We start from the raw sequence: 19,840 nt of genomic DNA on the forward strand, positions 1-19,840 counted from the left end.
GCACAGGACAGAGAACTCCAGCAGTCCCTCGGTGGCCTTCAGGAACTATTTTCTAGGTTTCCTGAGGAGCCAAGCAGTATCCAGGACTGGATATGACATAAAGAGTCTTCTGGGCTACATGTCAAGTAGCAAGTTCCAAGGAAGTAGGTGGAGGGTGAAGTCCAAGATGCTGGATTTTTATCTAATTCTCAGATGATATGAGTGCTATCAGCCTAACCTCCACATCTGTAGCAAAAGTCTAGCTTCAAGGATCAATTGGAGACTGTATGCACAAAGGGCAGCAAGAACTGGTGGAATCCACCAGCAAACACACTAAGGCTCTTATGCCCAAGGAGAACCCTGGGGAAGGACTGAGGTCCTGTTGATGAAGAAAGTACTGAGTATAACTTGCTGGACTTTCGAGAACCCCTAGCCTAGCAAGCCATGGGCATAACTGTAATACAAATCCCCACGAACCCCATAATCACCATGTGAAAATGACCATCCTTTTTGGCTTAATAGCTAGATTGTGGCAAAACTAAAAAGTACCAATCACAGGACCAGAAAGTTGTCAGAATGGAAGACTCAGAGCTTGCTCTAAAAATGCAGTCTTACAAGCTGAGTGCCCTTAGTACCTGCCAACCTCCTGCTCCATTCTTGGATTCAAAACTAGTTCCTAAACAGCTACTTTGTAGTTTCCATTCTGACAGGGAACACAATGCTTCAGTGAAAGAAAAATTAGTGAAATAACCATGAAGGAAATAAAGGAGGGTGATTTTTTTTTTGTTTGTCTTTTCTTTTTTGACCCTGAGTATTGAACCCAGGACTTGTACTTGCTAGATAGGTGCTTTGCCACTGAATTACGTCCCAGCCCTAAGAGGGTGATTTTGTAATAGGAAGTAAGTGTAGGGCAGTGGCTGCTCTACCTGGAAGTTTTGGAGGTGAGCTCCAGGGGAAGAGAATAACTCTTTCAAGGTATTTCAGAAAGGAAATATAACAAGGTCCAAAGTTCTGTGCAAAAGAAACCTGTGGTGTGATGGAAAAAAGGCCAAAGTGGTTGAAGAAGTCAGAAGACCATTGAGTGTGGACTGGAATCTTTTGAGTTGTACATGCATGGAAGAGATGATGATGGAGATATCTCAGCAAAAGTGTCTATGTTTCTGTGTGTCTGTGTGTTTGTGCCTGTCTCAGGGTTTGAACTTGGGGTCTGGGCAAACCCCCAGACCTTTTGTGCTCAAGGCTAGTGCTCTACCATTTGAGTTATAGCTCCATTTTTGGCTTCCAGCTGGTTAATTGGAAATAAGAGTCTCATAGTCTTTCCTACCCCAACTGGCTTTGAATCACGCTCCACCAATCTCAGTCTCCAGAATGACTAGGATTACAGGCTTGAGCCACTACCACACAGCACACCTCTTTATAAAATACCAGATGAGGAATACTTCACACTTGAAGACTAAGAGGCAAAAATCTAGGCTATTATATAAGCACTTATACTGTCCATAGAAGAAAAAAGTTTCCACAGTTTTAATTTACCAGGTTCAAGACATAATAATTGAGAATGGGTTTTCAGGAGGTGGGGGTTGTTCTTTTATTTTAATATACCTCTACTGAATTCTTTAGGAAGGGGTAATGTTTTGTTCAACTGGAGTTCTAAGTTAGTGTTCCTCATCAAAACTGATGGAAATGCTTTCATTTAACCCTGATCTGTAATGAGATATATTTCATCCTCGAAAATATCTGTCACAATGACAAGGTGTTAGCTTTATATCACTGAGACCAAAGACCTGAGAAAATAAATTTAAAGGAGGGACTTATTTTAGCCCATAAGTTTCAAAAACACGGGATATGGGAAGGAAAGAAACTTACTTGAGATTTTTTTCCCCCTGGTGGAGGGAATCAGAGAAAGGGAGCCACAGATAGACAATGTCACGGTAACCTGGGAGGGAAGGAGGCTCTTATTCTTGCATTTTGCTTTGCTTTGTTTTAATTTGTATTTGTTTTCAGGAAACCACAAAGCCTCACACCTCTACCAGATCATTCGAATGTAACAGTGACCATAAGAGATCCATGAAGGATTATGCATCCCATATATATAGTTTTGATTAAAAAAATAGCCGAATAGAGTATTTTCAATGTTTTCGTTTACTATTTCAAAATAACATCTCATTGTGAGATTTCAAGTCATGCCCAAGTATTTCCATTCTACGTAGAAACGCTCCCATTAAACCCACCTAAGATCTGAACATGAAATTCATCATTACTTTTCTATGTATAAAAATAGGAAACATTATAAAATTGCTCTGTATCTGGAGGAAGAGGTTGTTTTGTTTTCATTTTTGTTTTTTGATTTTTGTTTTTTTCTCTTTGTGTTGGTTTTGGGATTTTTGCTATGCTAGGGTTTGAGCTCTAGATCATGTGCTTGTTAGGCTCTACTACTTGAGTCACACCACTAGCCTTTTTTTTTAGTTATTTTTCAGATACAGTCTCATTTTTTGTCAGAAACCAGCCTCAGATCATAATCTTCTTATTTATTATGCCTTCTTTGGAGCTGAGATTACAGGTATGAGCCACCACACCCAGCTTACTTATTGAAATAGAGCCTCAATAACTCTAACTTCCCCTTTGTCCCTCCCCCCACCCCCACCCTAACCCCAGAGCTGACCTCAAACTATGATCCTGTCAATCTCTGCCTTGCAAGTAGCTAGATTACAGGCATGAGTCACTGTTCCCAACTTATATCTTGATTTTTAACTTAATACTTCATGAATGTTTTTGCCATGAATATACAGAAGTTAGTCCTTATTCTTTTACATAGTTGAATAATATTATGAATTTTATAATTTTAAAGTTGAACATAAGTTGATTGATGCTCACTTGATTTTTTTCTAATTAAAACATGTGAAATGTAGGCCAAGTGTGGTGGTATAGGCCCATAATTCTAACTGTGTTGTCCCAGCTATCCTAGCTCAAAAACAATCTGGGAGGTGTACCTCAGATTTATAATAACTATATGAGAATTTGAGATAAGAGGGTCTCAGGCCAGCCTCGGTAAAAACACAAGAACTTATCTGAAAAAGAAACCAGGTCAAAGGTCCTGGTAGTATGGCTCAAGTGGCAGAGTGCTTGCCTAGCAAGTACAAGGCTTTTGAATTCAATACTTGGGACCTTAAAAGAAAAAAGATGTGTTATCCCCAATTGTTTTCAAGTTTGCATACACTGAGCTTAATTTAATGAGGCACTGCTAATGATCTGGTGAAAGTTTCTAGCTGTAAAGTCAAATTAAGTAAGTAGGCACGAAAGCTTTTATAGTGTTCAGCCTTCCTTTGGATATTAGACTTCCTTTTAGGATTTAAGGATAAGAAAAACATTGTCTTCTCTTATGACAAGGTAAAGCAATAAAAAGTAAAAAAATCTGAGCAATTCAGGATAAATGTTTTCAAACTTTCAAAGTCTTAGGTCCCACCAGGAATAAGAACTATCAACATCCACAGATTATTTGTGAACTGACAGGCCTGTTGCACACGTTACTGCATTTAATCACCACCATAATCCCAAGAAACCACTTTAATTGTCCCTAAAAGGTGGAATTTCTTAATGCTAATATCTTTCCCACTCAACTCTCCATACTTCTAAATACTCAAAGGCTCATGGGCCCAGCTGCTCTTCCTTCCTACGATTTCTTCTTATAGAATGAAGTTCTGGAACTTAGATCTAAATATCTGATTTATATCTAAATTGTCTCTAAAGTCAGTAAAAAAAAAAAAAACTGAAGATCATGAAAGAGCCTCTTCAACTCAATTAAAGAAAAATTGCCGACAGGCCTGTAACAGAACCACTTGTAACTCTCCATTCAGACTTCAAAATTGATCTGTCCATGCCACAATGGAGTTTGCCTTATGAATACCAAGGATGATTTTCCATAAAACTGCACATGGCTTAGAAGCATCCAGATCTTCTTCATCTTTTTAAGTCGATTGTGGGGCTTGAACTCTGGGCCTGGGCACTGTCCCTCAGCTCTTCAGCTCAAGGCAAGCACTCTACCACTTGAGCCACAGTGCCACTTCCAGTTTTCTGGTAATTTATTGGAGATAAGAATCTCATGGACTTTCCTGCCTGGGCTGGCTTTGAACTGCCGTCCTCAGGTCTCAGCCTCCTGAGTAGCTAGAATTAGAGGCATGAGCCACAGGTGCCCACTTTCCCTTCTTTGAAGCTAACACTGTCCCTCCCTTGGCTTAAGCCCAAGATGGTGGCAGTAGGGACTCCTTGTTCTGGTGATCACAGATAGATCCAAGGGTAACTATCCTATGGGGGTGTTAGTGAGAGATGTTAGTGAGGTAACTATTCCATGGGGGAGTGGGGGAGTATTCTCTGACCCTCATCTGGTATATGAACATCAGCCAGTTTCCTTCTCTTACCATATTGAGCTCATTCTGATATTGAAAGATGGAGGCTTGAGACATGGACTGCTATGCAGGTCCCACTGGGATGCCATCTGGTGCCCTCTGGGCACAGTGACAATGATGGAGTCCTCACACTGAATTCCACAAGAGACACCAGCCCCCAGGACCCTTAGAACAGACCTGTCCCTGGAATCAATCCCCTCCACACCCACACCAACTCTGTGAACTCAGCAAGATTCATCAAGTTGCATGTCATATGATGATGTTGGTTACTTGCTAACTGGGATTTGCACAGCTATTTGAAATATCTTATTCAACCGATATGCATGACATTTATCCTATATGCTAGAATCCTTCAATAAAATTATAGGCTATAAAAGTTTTAGCCAGATGTCATCCACCAATAAATATGATACATATGTACCTAACAATTCTTTGGCCAAAATGAGGGTTGCTATTCTGAATAGATCTACAGTATCTACCTACAATATTGCCTTTCTATCTAAATACATCTGACTGTCTCTGAGGAGTTTTAGATTTCCAAATGCCATTTAAAATAGGCCTATTAAAAGTAAGTGATAGGTTGCTTTTAGTGTTTTTTAACTTCTTGGATACTCACAAATCTGTTGAGCCTTATATTTTATGACCTAAAAACATAAAGTCTTCATTTAGAATTTATACCAAAAAAGTGATTACATTTGTAAATTAAATTTTAAAAGAAGAAAAAATCTGGGCACTGGCAGTCACCCTGCTATTCTTAGGAGGCTGAGACTTGGAAGATCATGGTTTCAAAGTCAACCTGGGTGGAAATGTCAAGACTCCATCTCCAATTATCCAGCAAAAATCTTGTCTGGCAGTGTGGCACAAGTGGTAGGGCACCAAAGATCACGAGGCCCTGAGTTGAAGGCCCAATATAGCATAAAATAAATAAGAAAATAAATAATAAAAAGTGTTCCATCGCATCTATGATGTCTCCAACCCTAGACATTTCATTTTGTTACTCAAAAGACACACGTGTGCACACACACACACACACACGTTGAGTTTCTACTTTGTGATTTCTACCTACATAGAACAAGCTGACAAACTCAAGCAAACATGCTCCCTACCCTTATTTTTTCCAAATAGGTACACAAGCATAGGGTACAAGTTAAAACAAGGTCTAGTCATTTGTACCCCATCATCACTATTTAAGGATTCAGACTACTTTAGGGGAATGTGGTGAATCTGGGGTAGAGTGGCACCCTTGGGAAGCATCTGTCTACCCCAGAATTTTTGACATTCTGGGCTGCATGATTTTTAATTATGAATCTGTCCTATGTGTTACAAGATATTATCTCTATACACAACTGTGACATGATTGCAGCAACTACTCACACACTAATGACAAAAACAAAAAGGGGGGTTGGGAAGGTGGCTCAGTGGGAGAGTGCTTGCCTTGCATGCATGAGGCCCTGGGTTCAATTCCTCAGCACCACATAAGCAGAAAAGGCCAGACGTGGCACTGTGGCTCAAGTGATAGAGCGAGCGCTAGCCTAGAGCTGAAGAGCTGAAGGACAGCATCCAGGCCCAGAGTTCAGGCCCACAACCAACAACAACAAAAAATGACTCTAGCCATTAACAAATGCCCCCATTGAGAGCAAGATTTAAGCACTTCATAAATCTACATTTATAATTGTCATGAAAAGGAATTAGAGGACTGGTGTGGTGACATATAATGACACACTTCTGTAATCCTAGCTACTTGTGAGCTGGAGATAGGAGGATCATGGTCCAAAAGCTGGGCAGAAAAATGGGAGCCTTCTCTGCAAACATACAAATGACAAAAGGATGTGGGGCATGGCTCAGGTGGTAGAGTGCTTGCTTAACTATTACAAACTCCTGAGTTCAAACCTCAGTACCATAGGAAAGAAAAAAGAGACTGTGTTCGGGTCAAGAGTAATTCTTACAGATAGACTTAGCCATAACCAGAGCCGTTGGGGTAATAAGTATCTCAGCCCTGTACAGACACCTGGGAAAGACAACATGGCAGCTGTAATACAATCAGCATAGTACGGGAGCTCCTACCTCCCAACCCAGTACTTTCATCTCAGGAAGGTTTTTTAGTGTACAGAGTGAGTTCCAAAGAAAGAATGACTGATCTAGTTAAGTGGGGATGGGTGAGAAAGAAAGAGCTAGAGGAAAGAGCTCACAGAAGCAGAATGATGGAGCTCTATCGCCAACTTAACTTCATCTGTTGCCTACTGTGGTAGACTAAATTTGACATAAGTTTAGCATTATTGAAAGAGAAGATGAAGTACCTAGGAGGAAGCTTGCAAACTCTTGGAAAAGTAATTTAAAGCTCTGAACCACTTAGTAAAAAAATGGAAACAAAAACGAAACAAAAACACTCCTAATAACAAAATTCACCATTCACATAGAAATTAACTTCACTATAGCAGTGCAGAATCAAATACTCCTGTTAAGAATAATTTGAGAAACTAAAAAGGGCAACGAATCTCATTAACACTTAAGTTCTAACTTAAATATATGGAGATTACTCAAATATCCTAGGCCACATGGCAGGTCCAATAAAAATAAGTTACAAATACTCTGAACTTAATAACTTAAATCTGATATGGTTAATGTAATATACACTGAGTGAGTATCTCAGCATCTTTCAGGTAAGTTAATAATTAAGGGCTTTCAATTTATAGTTTCAATTTCTGCTCAGAAGAGTGATGTCAGTGTTCTAGCAATGGTGATGACATCCCATAATTTACATCCCATAATTCTACATAGATGTCCAGCCTCTTGATGTACACATTGCTATAGATTACACTGGACTGAAGGAAATAATCCTTTGTATAAGAGGGTCCATATTCTACGTGCAGATTTTCAGTGGAGCAGGTTTATAATCACAGCTGGGTCCAACCAATGTTTTCTGACTTCTGAAAACAAATCACGAAAGCACTTTCTAAATGTAAGCAAACTAAAGTCGAAAGTAGGTGACACCAGTTCATTTTTCTCTTTGCATATGACAAGCTTCATGAAGCATTAATTCCCTTGGTACATTGGTTTTGGGACCGTACAGCTGAGATTATCAGCTTTCAAGGCCAGTCCATCTGTTTGAGAACTTAAAAAAAAAAAACAATATGGCAAGCTGAGAGTATAGAAGTGAGCAATGGGCAGAATACAAAAGAAATAGAAAAATCCAGGTACAAGTTCTTGTGTCTCCAAATCATCTCCAACTGATTGAAAAGTGTCCCTTCTACAGGGGCCTATCATGCTTCTAAGCCTTATTTCATTTATTAATGAGGCAGGGATTCGAGAAAGAAGTTTTTGCACATATCTCTTTGAAACAAAATGGAAATATGCAATAGAAGAGTTTGGCAGACCACAGGAAGCTAAATATCTGACGTCTGCCCAGGGCTCCAAGCCAGAGCTCTGACCCCTGTCCTGGGCTCTGATGGCATCTCAAGGCTACTCTTATCAGGCAAGGACCTCTGATTCATCTGAGTTGACATGTTCACTATGGCCATTCCCTCTAGGCTTCTTTTCTTTTCTTTTTTGCTGGTATTAGGGTTTGAACTAAGGGCCTTGTGCTCACTTGGCTTGCTTACTTGGCTGGTGCTCTACCAATGTAGCCATATCTCCAGCTCAGCGCTGTGTGTGTGTGTGTGTGTGTGTGTGTGCGTGCGTGTGTGTGTGTGTGCGTGTGTGTGTGTGTGCGTGTATGTGTGTGTGTGTGTGTGTGTGTGTGTGTGTGTGTGTGTGTATTTCCTGGGTGTATTTCCTAAGATATTTTTTTCAAGGCTAGCCCTCTACCAACTGGGCCAGAGCTCCACTTCTGGCTTTTTGCTGGTTAATTGGAGGTAAGAGTCTCTCGACTTTCCTGTCTGGGCTGTCTTCTAACTGCAGTCCCCAGATCTCAGCCTGGAAAGTAGCCAAGATCACAGGCATTAGCCACTGGCCCCCAGCCAGCCCAGCTTTGAGTTAGGCTTCTTCTTTGAAAATAGAGTCTCATGCACTTTTCTGCTGAGACTGGCTTTGAATTCAAATCCTCCAGGGTAAACTACACTTCAGGGAGGGAGGGTGTTCATTTCTTTGGTTGTTTGTCTGAAGAGTGTGTATGTGTGAGTGTGTACGCGTACAGGTGCGCTCTCACCAACACTGGGAATTAAACTCAGGTCCTGGAACTGTCCCTGAGCTTTTTTACTCAAGGCTCACATTCTATCACGGGAGCCACAGAGATAAGAGTCTCACAGACTTTCCTGTCTAGGCTGGTTTCAAACCCTGATCCTCATATCTCAGCCTCCTGAGTAGCTAGGATTACAAGTGTGAGCTGCTGCACCCAGTAACATTTTTAATGTATTGTCTCATCCAAGGACCCTGCTACTTTGGGGAACTGTGAATACAAATTCTGTATCTCAGACTGAAACCTTTCCTTCAAAACCCCATTTCTAACTACATTTTTAAGCCACTGTTTTTAAGTCGGAGTCAGTGTTAGCAGACACTGACAAAAATATAATAGATCCACAGGGAGACTGTGTTGTGTTCTCGCCTTTAATTAGACATTCCTTCAGACCTTTCTTTTAATAGCCATAGCTAAGTTCTCCTGAGCACTTAGCATGCATCTGTTCTAATCTTGTATGAGTCCATTTTCTGTGGTTATGACAAAAAAAAAAACCACAGGTAGGCAGCTCATAAAGAAAAGAGACTGATTTGACTCACAAATCTAGAGACTGGAGATTTAAGGGCTGGTATCAGCCAGGGCTTTTGTACTGAATTTGAACAGGACCAAAAGGTGAGAAGCAGGGTAGAGACAGGGAGAGAAGTCAGGCTGAATTTTTCCTTAACACAAGAAACATTCCCTCCCCCAAGTAATCACATAGTCCATTCATATGGGCTCCATCTTTAATAGGTTCAACCTCCTGTTGATAGGGAGTCCAGGATCCTACACATCAATTTAGATATATACACTAGAACAACAGACGACCCCTTGGGCCAAGTATTGCCTTTTCAATCACAGATAGCAATGCTTTGTCCTTTATTTCACAGACTCCATCGTCACTTAGCCAGAGTCTGATGGATACACACCTTGAGCCCAGGAAGTATGACTGCAGCCCTTGGGTGCCTCTTCTGCTGGCTGGACCCCTCCTGGTGAGGAGGAGGGGGTGAACAGAATGTGGAGGTACTAACACAAAATCGGCCTTCAACCTCCCAGTGAGGGTCAGACACAAAACCTAGCCACATGGTTCTTCCTTGCCAACCAAATCTCACCAAACACAAACAGATTTCATGCACTCGACCCAAAGGACAACTAGCCAGTGAGCTCATCTACAATGTTTGCAGTCAAAAGGGCTGGACCGGGAGCTTGAGGAGCTGGCTGTCCCCGAATCCCACAAGGGAATCCAGCACTAGGAGAGTTTTCCCAGTTTGAATGACTTTTGTTTTGAAATAGGAATGTAAAACTAACTTCAGTTTGCTCTTTTGCCAGGCCAAAATTACTTCCTTTCTACAAACACTCTAAAAATATTGACTGTCTGCTCCATCACCAAGTTGGTGTTTGCTTTAGTTTATGGTTCCAAGTTGAAAGAATAGTGAGGACAGAGGCAGAAAATCTGACTTTGACAAATCCTGGCCACTTGAGCTGAAAAGCTCAGTTTGATGTCCTGGGCCTTTATGCATCTATCCGCAGAGGTAGCAACACTGTGAACAACACACACGGGCCCCTGGCATGGCCATGAGGAACATAGCCTTGAGCAGTCAGCCTCGTCTTTGGCTCCTGACTTACCACTTTCTATGGGGTGTGTGACATTGAACCTGTTATTTCACATCTCTAGGTCTCCATTTTCTCATTTTAAAATAGGGAAAATTATAGTGCCAACCTCCAGGAGGTTATCATAACTAAATAAGTTGTACATTCAGGTCTCTTAACACAGCTCCCAACACACAGCTCAAAAACATTGCTGTGGCAGGCACCAGTGCCTCGTGCTATCAGTCTAGCTGCTCAGGAGACTGAGATCTGGAGGATCATAGTTCTAAACCAGCCTAGACAAAAAAATCCACAAGATTTTCATCTCCAACTAACCAGCAGAAAAAGCTAGGCTAAGCATGATTCAGGTGGTAGAGTGCCAGCTGAGTTCAAACCCCCAAAAACTGCCAAAACAAAGCACAGAGAACACTTGCTGTTATTTTTTCATCAACATCATTGTTGTCACATGGATTTCCAGAATTATTTATTAAACAAACAGATGATCAAGAACAAACTCTAAACTTATAAAGGTCTGTGTGGGAAAAAAAGTATTTTGCTCACTGGTTTTCATCCTCAAATTCTACCACTCAATACTATTCTGCTTTTCTTTGAAATTTCTAAGTATTCAAACAATCATTTTCCAAGGGAAGAAAAAGGTACTCTTGTTTCAATTCACTGAAGTTTCCAAAATGTATCTTTTATCTATCTACAGAAAATGATTTACAACTTACCTCTTTTGCAAGAAAAAAATCTGTTGGTAAGGGAACTAACAAACTTTAATACTTTCAATGGTATAAGGCAGTCTTCCTTGTCAGTTAGGTTAGGGCTAGATGGCTATAAGGGGCAAACCCATAAATCTCAATCTCCTAACAGAAGTATTATTATTACTATTATTTCAGGTATAAAGCAAAACAGGAAAAGTGAAAGCATGGCTCCAGGGGTAGAAAAGCTGCCTAGAAAACATAAGGCCATGTGTTCAAATCTCAGTACTGAGAAATTACAAGACGCTGGGCACTGGTGGCTCACAGCTATAATCCTAATCTTAATGGAACAAGTTAGGCATAGTATTGCACACCTGTCATCACAGCTGTGGCAGGAGGCCTTGAGTGGTTGGACTGCAGTCTAGGCATGGAATCCTGGACACAAAGTGAGATTCTATCTCAAAATAGCCAATGCAAATAAAGGTCTGGAGGTGGGACTCTGTGGTAGAGAACCAGCCTAGTAAGAGCAAAGAGCTGAAGCCAAACTCCCTACTGCCAAAAACAGATCCAGGGTGTGCAGTCTGTGTGGCCTGAGCGACATTACATAGGAGTCTCTGCTATACACAGTCTTCCAAGGATGTGGATCTCAGAAGCTCTCCTATCTTCAACATGGGGCTTCAAAGTAACCCTTGCCATCGAGATCCAAATGTCAGACAGGGAGAGAAAGGATGGTGAAATCATACATGCTTTTCAACCACATCAACTCAAAAGTGACACTGGAGTTCCATTGGACAGATGGTCTACATAGATGCAAGTTATACATTATCCAAATAATGTCTCTGAACAGCCACTCTAAGCATAAGCAGCTGGAAAGCCCCGCAGTATCCTTCTAACAATAGCTGTGGCCCTAGATGGAGAGGTTTCATTTCTTTGTCTTCCATCAAATCACTTTTCCACATAAATAAGTGGTAAAGCTGACAAACAGCCTCAGACCTAAACAGATCAAGAGCTGAAGTCTAATTCCCTTGCTCACCTCATTTTCTTCTTGTGAAAACCAATGGAGCAAAGTCAATATAAATTCAAATGTGATCATCAGTTATTACTCAACATGTCCTCTCATTAAAAGCCTAATCTCCTGCCTCCGAAAAATTCAAGGTATGTTAAACATGGTACCAGAAGTGTGATCATGCTTGATATCAAATAGTCATTACCACTTTTCAGAAATGGAAAATATGAAGTGAAAGAATTTCATATGGAGGGAAGAGTAGGAGCCTGTGGTCCTATAACCTTCTGAGACCACATTGTTTCAAGCTCCCATGAGCAGTTGTATCTCTGACCAACTAACTGTGCCAGTCCCCCATGGATCAGATCATACTTAGTCCCTTTTAGTCCCTTACTTAGTCTGAATAGCCAGACACAAAGAAGCTCCTAGCACAGATTCTCAATTCCCAGTAATATCACTGTGGGTTTTATTACTTAGACTAAAATCCAGAGGTTTTCAAATCTTCTTTAACTTTGATAGAGATTTGGCCTTTTCTCTCTGCCTCTTAAGCTTCTCCAAGGGAAAAGTCCGTTGATGGTTTTTCTTGATGGCTTACTCTAGAACACTCTGAGCCAGCCTCTGTCCCACTACCATTTCTTCACAAACATTCGGCATAACAGTATCTGCTCCAAGAAAGTTACATTTCCTCCTTCCTACTAAGACATTTTTAATCTAATATTTCTTTCATCTTCTTCAAGATAATTCAACTGTTAAAATCTTTTAAAGGAAAATATCAGAGGAGAAAATGAGAAGAATAAGCATGCAAGTGAGGGGGGAGGGAGGGAAGGATAGGAAAAGGGAGGGAAGGAGGGAAAGGGAAAAGGAAAAGGAAAGAGAAGGGAAGGGAAGGGAAGGGAAGAAGGAAGACAGGCATATTCAGTGACCCTGGATTTTCAAAAGAAAAACAAATACAATAGGAAGTTAGTAAATTTATTTTTCACTGTCATTTAGTCTCAGTACCAGAATTTAAGAATCAGGCAATTCATTTATTAAGATCACTTCCAATATGTATTTTACTAAGAAAATTTAAACTATGGTATTGAAGAGATTAATTCAAAAACAAGTCCCTTAGGAAGCATTTTCATTGTAGATCTGGGAAGGAAAATATCCAGAAAAATTTTCTCCTCCAGTTTTTTTATGTCTTCCATTTCAATTAGATAGCCAACATAACAGGGAAACCGAATCGGTTTTTCATAAATATAAGACATTTCCATCTGTCTGACCATTTTTGTTTAGTTAGGTATTTTTCAATATGGCAGAGCTTTCTGGATTCATTATTACAAAATTCCTGCTCTTTGGACTTAAGAAATGATAAGGAAATGTCCATAGAGTTGACTGAGATACTCGTAGGAAAAAAAGCATTCCTTAGGACCACCGCAGGATATGGAAGGAAGCTATAGCATTCCAGAGAAGTACCACCACTAGAGACCAGATTTCATGATTTGGCCCGTAGAAATTGCCATTGTAAGAACAACAATAATGTAACCAAAGTGCACCCCACACACACACACACACACACACACCACCACCACCACCAGTTCCCTGATATGCAAAGCCGATTTACTAGTGTGATCGCAAGATGTCAAGTTCAACTTAAAACTACAAGGCAGTCTACAGATAAGTACCTACTAGCGCCATTGGAATCTGCAGCATACTGTTAGCCTTCTCTCAACTCATTTGCCTGTTGGCAACTGTAAGCACTCTTTTTTAATTGGAAAAAAAGACACAAAATCCTCATCACCATACTGTTCTTCAAATGGAAGGCTATGCATCTCTTTGACCATAGGTCATCCCCTCCTGGGAATCTGCTGACTCAACTAAAGCCAGGCCAGAAGAATACCAGTGGGTGTACGAAAGTGTGTGGCCGCTCCTCAGAACACTAGCCCATGGCAGAGAAGGGACAGGTACTCTTTAGTAATGTGTTGGGGTCCAATTAAAGCATGCCTTCTTTTGTTTTCTTACTAATCTCAGACTGCTTCTGCAATTCCATTGCCTGGTTTATTGGAGAAGGGGAGGAGGAGAGAATGTTGGAGAAAGGAGATGGCAAAGAAAGGATTGTTCCATTACTTAGGAAAGTCATATAGACCTCCTTTCATTTCAAGCTCTCTGGTCCACTCAATCCCTTTTGGTCCAGTAACTTTCCAAAATCTAAATCCCTGACTGTAGTTTTTCCCTAAGAGACCTGCCCTCTCCCTGCTCCATCTTGACCATCCTAATGGGGTCAATGGAGAGGTTCTAATACACACATTACCCTCTTCCCACTGTGTTGTAGGCCCAAGTATCTCCAGTCCTTAGTCCCTGCACTTTTGATACTGTGCAGGTATTTATGGTTGGCATGGCTCAGACTCTCTCCTCTTAGCAGCGACAATGACTGATAATTGCTACTGAGATTCCCAGAGGGCCCCTTCTCAGTTCTCTTGGGTGCTGTGGCTTTGCTGAGGTGTTTCTGACATGACTTTGCTGTGACCCCACCATGGAAGGCACCTCTTCTCCTCACCTACACCCATCATGGAAAACACTGCTTCTCTTCACCTACAAAGTCCTGTCTTCCTGCATCCAATCATCATGATGGCACGGTCACCAGCAAGCTCCTTCAGCAATTTCCCACAGGCCTCGTGAGAAAACAGGAAGACATCTGGACTCCTTAAGTGCCATACTGCCTTTACCAACTGAAGCATACTTCTCTACAGGTACACAGGCAAGTCCTAAAAGTCTCTTCTTAAGCTATAGACAGAAACCCAGGCTTAGATAGCCTCTGCTCCTAGCTATTTCCCAACAATCTGATGTCTCTGGTTCCTTTCCAATATCCCACCTTTGCCCAGACTGAGATTCAGGTACATCTTCACTCTATTTTCTCCCTCTAGAAGGTTTCTGCTTCATCCTCCTGAGTAGAAGGCAGGATCATGCCTTAAGATATCAACTGTCTGGTTGCTGACCAAGCCCACCAACTGGCTGAAATGCTCTGGGACTAGCAAGGGTTTGGGGGTTTGGGGGGGGGGAGTTGCTGGTGGTGGCAGAGGGAGAGAGAGCAGGCTATTCCTAGAGGGGGCATCCTACTTCAGAGAGATGAACTAGTTAGAGTGTCCTGACAAGGGTAGTCTCAAAATGTTCTCCAAAGCACAGAACATCAGGTATCTCACTTCCTGTGGGTATACTGAGGAACAGAACTCTTCCAGTATGTACTTCCATTTTGCCCAAAGAACCATCTTCAAAAGCATGTGTCATTAGTAAACAAAAGAATTCTCAGGAAGTGGTGCTATGGTTCAAGTGGTAGAGCGCTAGCCTTGAGCTGAAGAGCTGAGGGACAGCGCCCAGGCCCAGAGTTCAGGCCCCACGACGGATAAAAAAAAAAAAAGAATTCTCAGAAAGAATTATAGGGTACTCACTGCAGGAAATATATGATGTAGTATCAGAAATTGAAGATTAGAATCAAAGAGATCTGGACATGGTAAAACAATTAGAAACTGGTTTCCCAACTAGGTTGGAAATACACACACACACACACACACACACACACACACACACACACACACACACACACACATACACATACACACACCCTACTAAAACCACACTTGGTAAAGTCATGCTGTTATGATGGGAAACTTTTCAATCATTTAGAGATTATTTGGTGTTTTAGCCTAGGGTTTCCTGGCTACCCAAAAACTTGTATCTTGAATTTTTCAATTTTTTTTTTGGTTGGTCATGGGGCCTGAACTGTGGGCCTGGGCACTGTCCCTCTGCTCTTCAGCTCAAGGCAAGCCCTCTACCACTTAAGCCACAGTGCCACTTCTGGCTTTTTCTGTTTATGTGGTGCTAAGGAATCGAACCCAGGGCCTCATGCATGCAAGGCAAGCGCTCTACCACTGAGCCACCTTCCCAGCCCCTTCAATTTATTTTTAATTCTACTTATTTCTACATTTTCAGCTTGCCATGTTGTTTATTGTTTTGTTTGTTTGATGAAGTTGTCAAACAGATGGAAACTGCCTTTGAAAGAAGAGCATGTAAACTGGATGGTTCAGAAACAATTGTACCTTGGGAATTAATGCTCTATAAAGCACATCATTCATAAAAGAGAACCAATATCGCCTACTTCTTACTGACTTTGTGCACTTTTAGGAAGTGTTTTCATCATTTGTTTTCAGAAGTCAGAACACATTTGTTATGCCAACTGTGATAATAAGCCTGCTCCATTGAAAATATGCACATAGAATTATTTCTTCTAAGTGTAAGTGAAATTGATGTGTACATTAGCAGGTTCTACATTTATAATAATAGGATTTCCTCATTATTGCTAGAATACTGACATCGTTCTTCAAAGCAGAAGTTGAAACTGTCAATTTAAAACTTATCTTACCTGAAAGAGATAAAAGTACATGATATATGTTGTATTAACCATATTATGTTTAAGCTATTAAGTTCAGAATCTTTGTAAGTTGCTGTTGTAGGGCTGCTATGTGGCTTAGGCTATTTCCAAAATCTCCATGTGCTTAAAATTGAAACTTTGATTTAACTCAATAAAGTTCTCTTAGTATTTTTTATTGTGAAAATACTGTACAGAGGGGTTACAATTACATGAGCAAGGAAATGAGTGCATTTCTTATCAAACATTGTTGCCTCCTCCTTTGTTTCCCCTTCCCATCCCTTCCCATCTCCATCCCCCCACCCGCTCCACACACACACACCCCTGGTATTTTGGGGGATTTTACATTGTTCTTATGGGCAGTAGTAGATACTGCAATGCTATAGTGAAGTTAGTTTCTAGACACAGAGTGAGTTTTGATGTTGGGGGTCATTTTTTTTTATTGTTTTGGTTTTTCTTTGGTTTGGGGTTGGTAAATGGTCCAGAGCTTTAAGTTGCTTTTCTAGGAGTTCACAAGATTCTCCCAGGTACATGGGCTTCTCTTCAATAATGCTAATCCTATGTCAAGTTTTGTCTAACCTAGTAGACAACAGATGAATGTCTCCAGCATTATGCCTCTGTATTTTCAACTCTCAATAATAAATTCCAAGATGATATTTTTAAACAAATCAATATAAAGCCTGAAGTACTAGCTTAATAAAATTAATTTTTTAAAAAAACACATCAATTATCTCCTATAAACTTTGACACTTAGTATACCAAACTGGGATCTTCATATTTTAAGGTATATATAATTCATTCAAATTAATATCTATACAGAATCCTTGATCTGTCCACTGAGAAGGTCAAGGAACAATGATACCACAACAGTAATAAGCACATCTAACATGAAAATCTAGATTTTTTTTAAACACCATCATCCATACCTAGGAAGCAGGTTTTCTTGTGTAAAATGGCTGATTTCAGGGCAGGGAAGGTGGCTCAGTGGTAGAGTGCTTGCCTTGCATGCATGAGGCCCTGGGTTCGATTCCTCAGTACCACATAAGCAAAAAGAAAAAAGCCGGAAGTGGTGCTGTGGCTCAAGTGGTAGAGCACTAGTCTTGAGCTGAAGAGCTGAGGGACAGCGTCCAGGCCCAGAGTTCAGGCCCCATGACTGGACCCCCCCCCCAAAAAAAAGGTATGGGACAGAGAAGTCATAAAGCAAACCATCTCCTTATGCCAGAAAAATAGAAAATGCCTCAAAAATGGCATAGGCACCTGCCCAAAGAACATAGGGACTGGTTTGAGGGCATTTGCTCTGGCCAAATCTAGAAAATTTGAACATCAAAACTATATATACAAAGTTATCTCTCATGAAGTAAAATAGAACTCTCTCAGATCATATTGATACAAATAAAAGATAAACAAGGGAAAGCATTTCCAGACAGTAGAAAAAATGTAGGTAAATGATGTGAATAGGATAATCACCACTTGGCAATCACCGGAATGGTAGTTGGTTACAGATAGGGGGTCAGACACCAATGGAGGCCCAGTCTAAGTTTTCTTAGGGACAGTATACATTTTGCAATATGGACTAACTGCACAAAATCTTTACCCAAACAGGGAAAATACTAACTTGTCCAGGTGGGCACAACAGTGTTTCTGTGGCCCTCCCATCAAGAAAGCATAATCTGAGTCTGGCTGTATGGACATGCGGAAGGAACTCAGATTGAGGTATGGGGTCATACAAGGTCTATCCTCATCAAGACAGGAACCATTCCAGATGAGACATGAACACCAAATCCAGTATGTGGTCCTGGATAAAATCTAAATAGAAAATAATAAAAAGATGAGAGAGACAGGTGGTTAGGATTGTTTGCAATTCTGCATGGTCCTTAATTTGGATGCAAATTTCGGGTTGTTGCCTCTAAAGAAGAGAACCGCTGGCATGAAGTGAGGCTGGCCTTGTGTTTTGCCTCTTATACTCTGCCCCCATGTGACCTTCCATGTTAGAATGAAGCACCAGATCCTTACCAGTTGCAGCCACTTAATCCTGACCTTCCCCGCCTCCGGAGCTAGAAGCCAAAAGGAATGTCTTTACAAGTTAGCAAGCCTCATGTGTCTTGTTACAGCAAAAGGAGACAAAGGCAGATGGGGTCTGAGGACAGGATAGCTACATTGAACCAATGTCAGCTTCCTAGTTATGAGAATTGTATGGTACTGAGAAGAAGAGGATCCATATGTCGGGCAGGCTTAAGAGTTACAGGCCACCATGTCAGAACAAAAAAATAAATAGGTTAAATCAAAAGAGAATATTCAATGACACATTAGTATTTGAGAAATCTGGGTGAAGAGGATCCAAATGTTCTTTGTATTATTCTTGCAGCTTCTCAATAGGTTTGAAATGGTTTCAAAAGTTTGAAACACGAAAACTTTTAAAATATAAGATCTGCATTGTAGTAATTTAAAACCAAAGGGTTAAAGGCATTTGCACTAAAGTTCAAAGGAGAGTCCCAAATTATCTTTGCATCAAGTAACTGCGTTTTTATTGGCAGAATTGGGTACAAGCGGCTCTATAGATGGTAATAACCAACTTATATTCAAAGGAAGATTCCAACAGAAACAGATAGAAAATGTTTTGAGAAGATACATCAAGGAATATGTTACTTTTCATACATGCTGGTCACCGGACACAATCCTGCAGAAGGACACCCGACTCTATTTCTTACAGTGTGAAACTTGTCATTCTTGATGCTCTGTTGCCAGTATCAAAACCGACTTCCAGGCTGTCACAGGCAAGTGAGCACAGCTCTGTGTCAAAACTAACTAATTTGCTAATCACCACTGATTTTGCAAAGTGTTTTGTAGAGATTTGGCTGGACAGGTTTATCATCAGAGTGGATATACCATTGTATTAAAAACAAGATAGAAAAGCTGCCAAGTTCTTCGGTAGGTGATTGATCTGAAATCCTTGCAAGATGCCGATGCTCAAGCTGGTGACATACTCATTACCTACTTAACAACGGTCAGAGAAACATGATGGGGTAAGGAAGTGCTTTTTAAAAATCATTCATAGACTTCTGTAAAAAGCAAGATAAATTAAAGTTATTATTACAGTGATTCTTTCAAAAAAAAGAAATGCAAAACTGAGATAACTTCTTCAAAGACAAGCAGGCAATTATGCTTTTTGTTTTATCCTAAGGAATAGTGTTGCAGTGAAATGAGGTCTAGCACTATACAGGGAAATTGCTGAGTTTCTAGATCTCCAAAGGAAAGGTATGTTGATAAACAGTATATTAGTTTTCTACTGCTGCATAGCACATTATTACAAGCTTCTTGACTGAAACACCCATTTATTGTCTCATTGCTTCTGTGAGTGAGGGGTCCTGGGACATAGCATTATGGGTTTTCTGCTTAGGTTTCTACAATGCTATTTTCAAAGCATAACTGGGTTTCCATTCTCTCCCAAGCCAGTCTAGGTGGTTGGCTTTGAAATTCCTGTTTCCTTGCTTGCTATTAGCCAGGGTTCTCTTAGTCTTTTAGAAGACCCTCCAAGTGGTTCTCCAAAAGCAATTCATCACATTCTCCTTCATGGGCCATCATGGAAAGTTCTCTGATGTTTTTTTGTTTAGAAAATGG

The 19,840-nt window shown here is 40.7% G+C and overlaps 1 pseudogene; it reads left to right on the forward strand.

Moving 5' to 3' along the window:
• The first annotated feature begins 11,288 nt into the window (after window positions 1-11,288).
• LOC138824611 (coenzyme Q-binding protein COQ10 homolog B, mitochondrial-like) lies at window positions 11,289-15,931 on the forward strand (annotated as a pseudogene).
• The last annotated feature ends 3,909 nt before the right edge of the window (window positions 15,932-19,840 follow it).

This window comes from Dipodomys merriami, unplaced genomic scaffold (genome assembly GCF_024711535.1).
Source record: "Dipodomys merriami isolate MVZ:Mamm:240054 unplaced genomic scaffold, mDipMer1.0.p SCAF_1, whole genome shotgun sequence".
NCBI lineage: Eukaryota > Metazoa > Chordata > Mammalia > Rodentia > Heteromyidae > Dipodomys > Dipodomys merriami.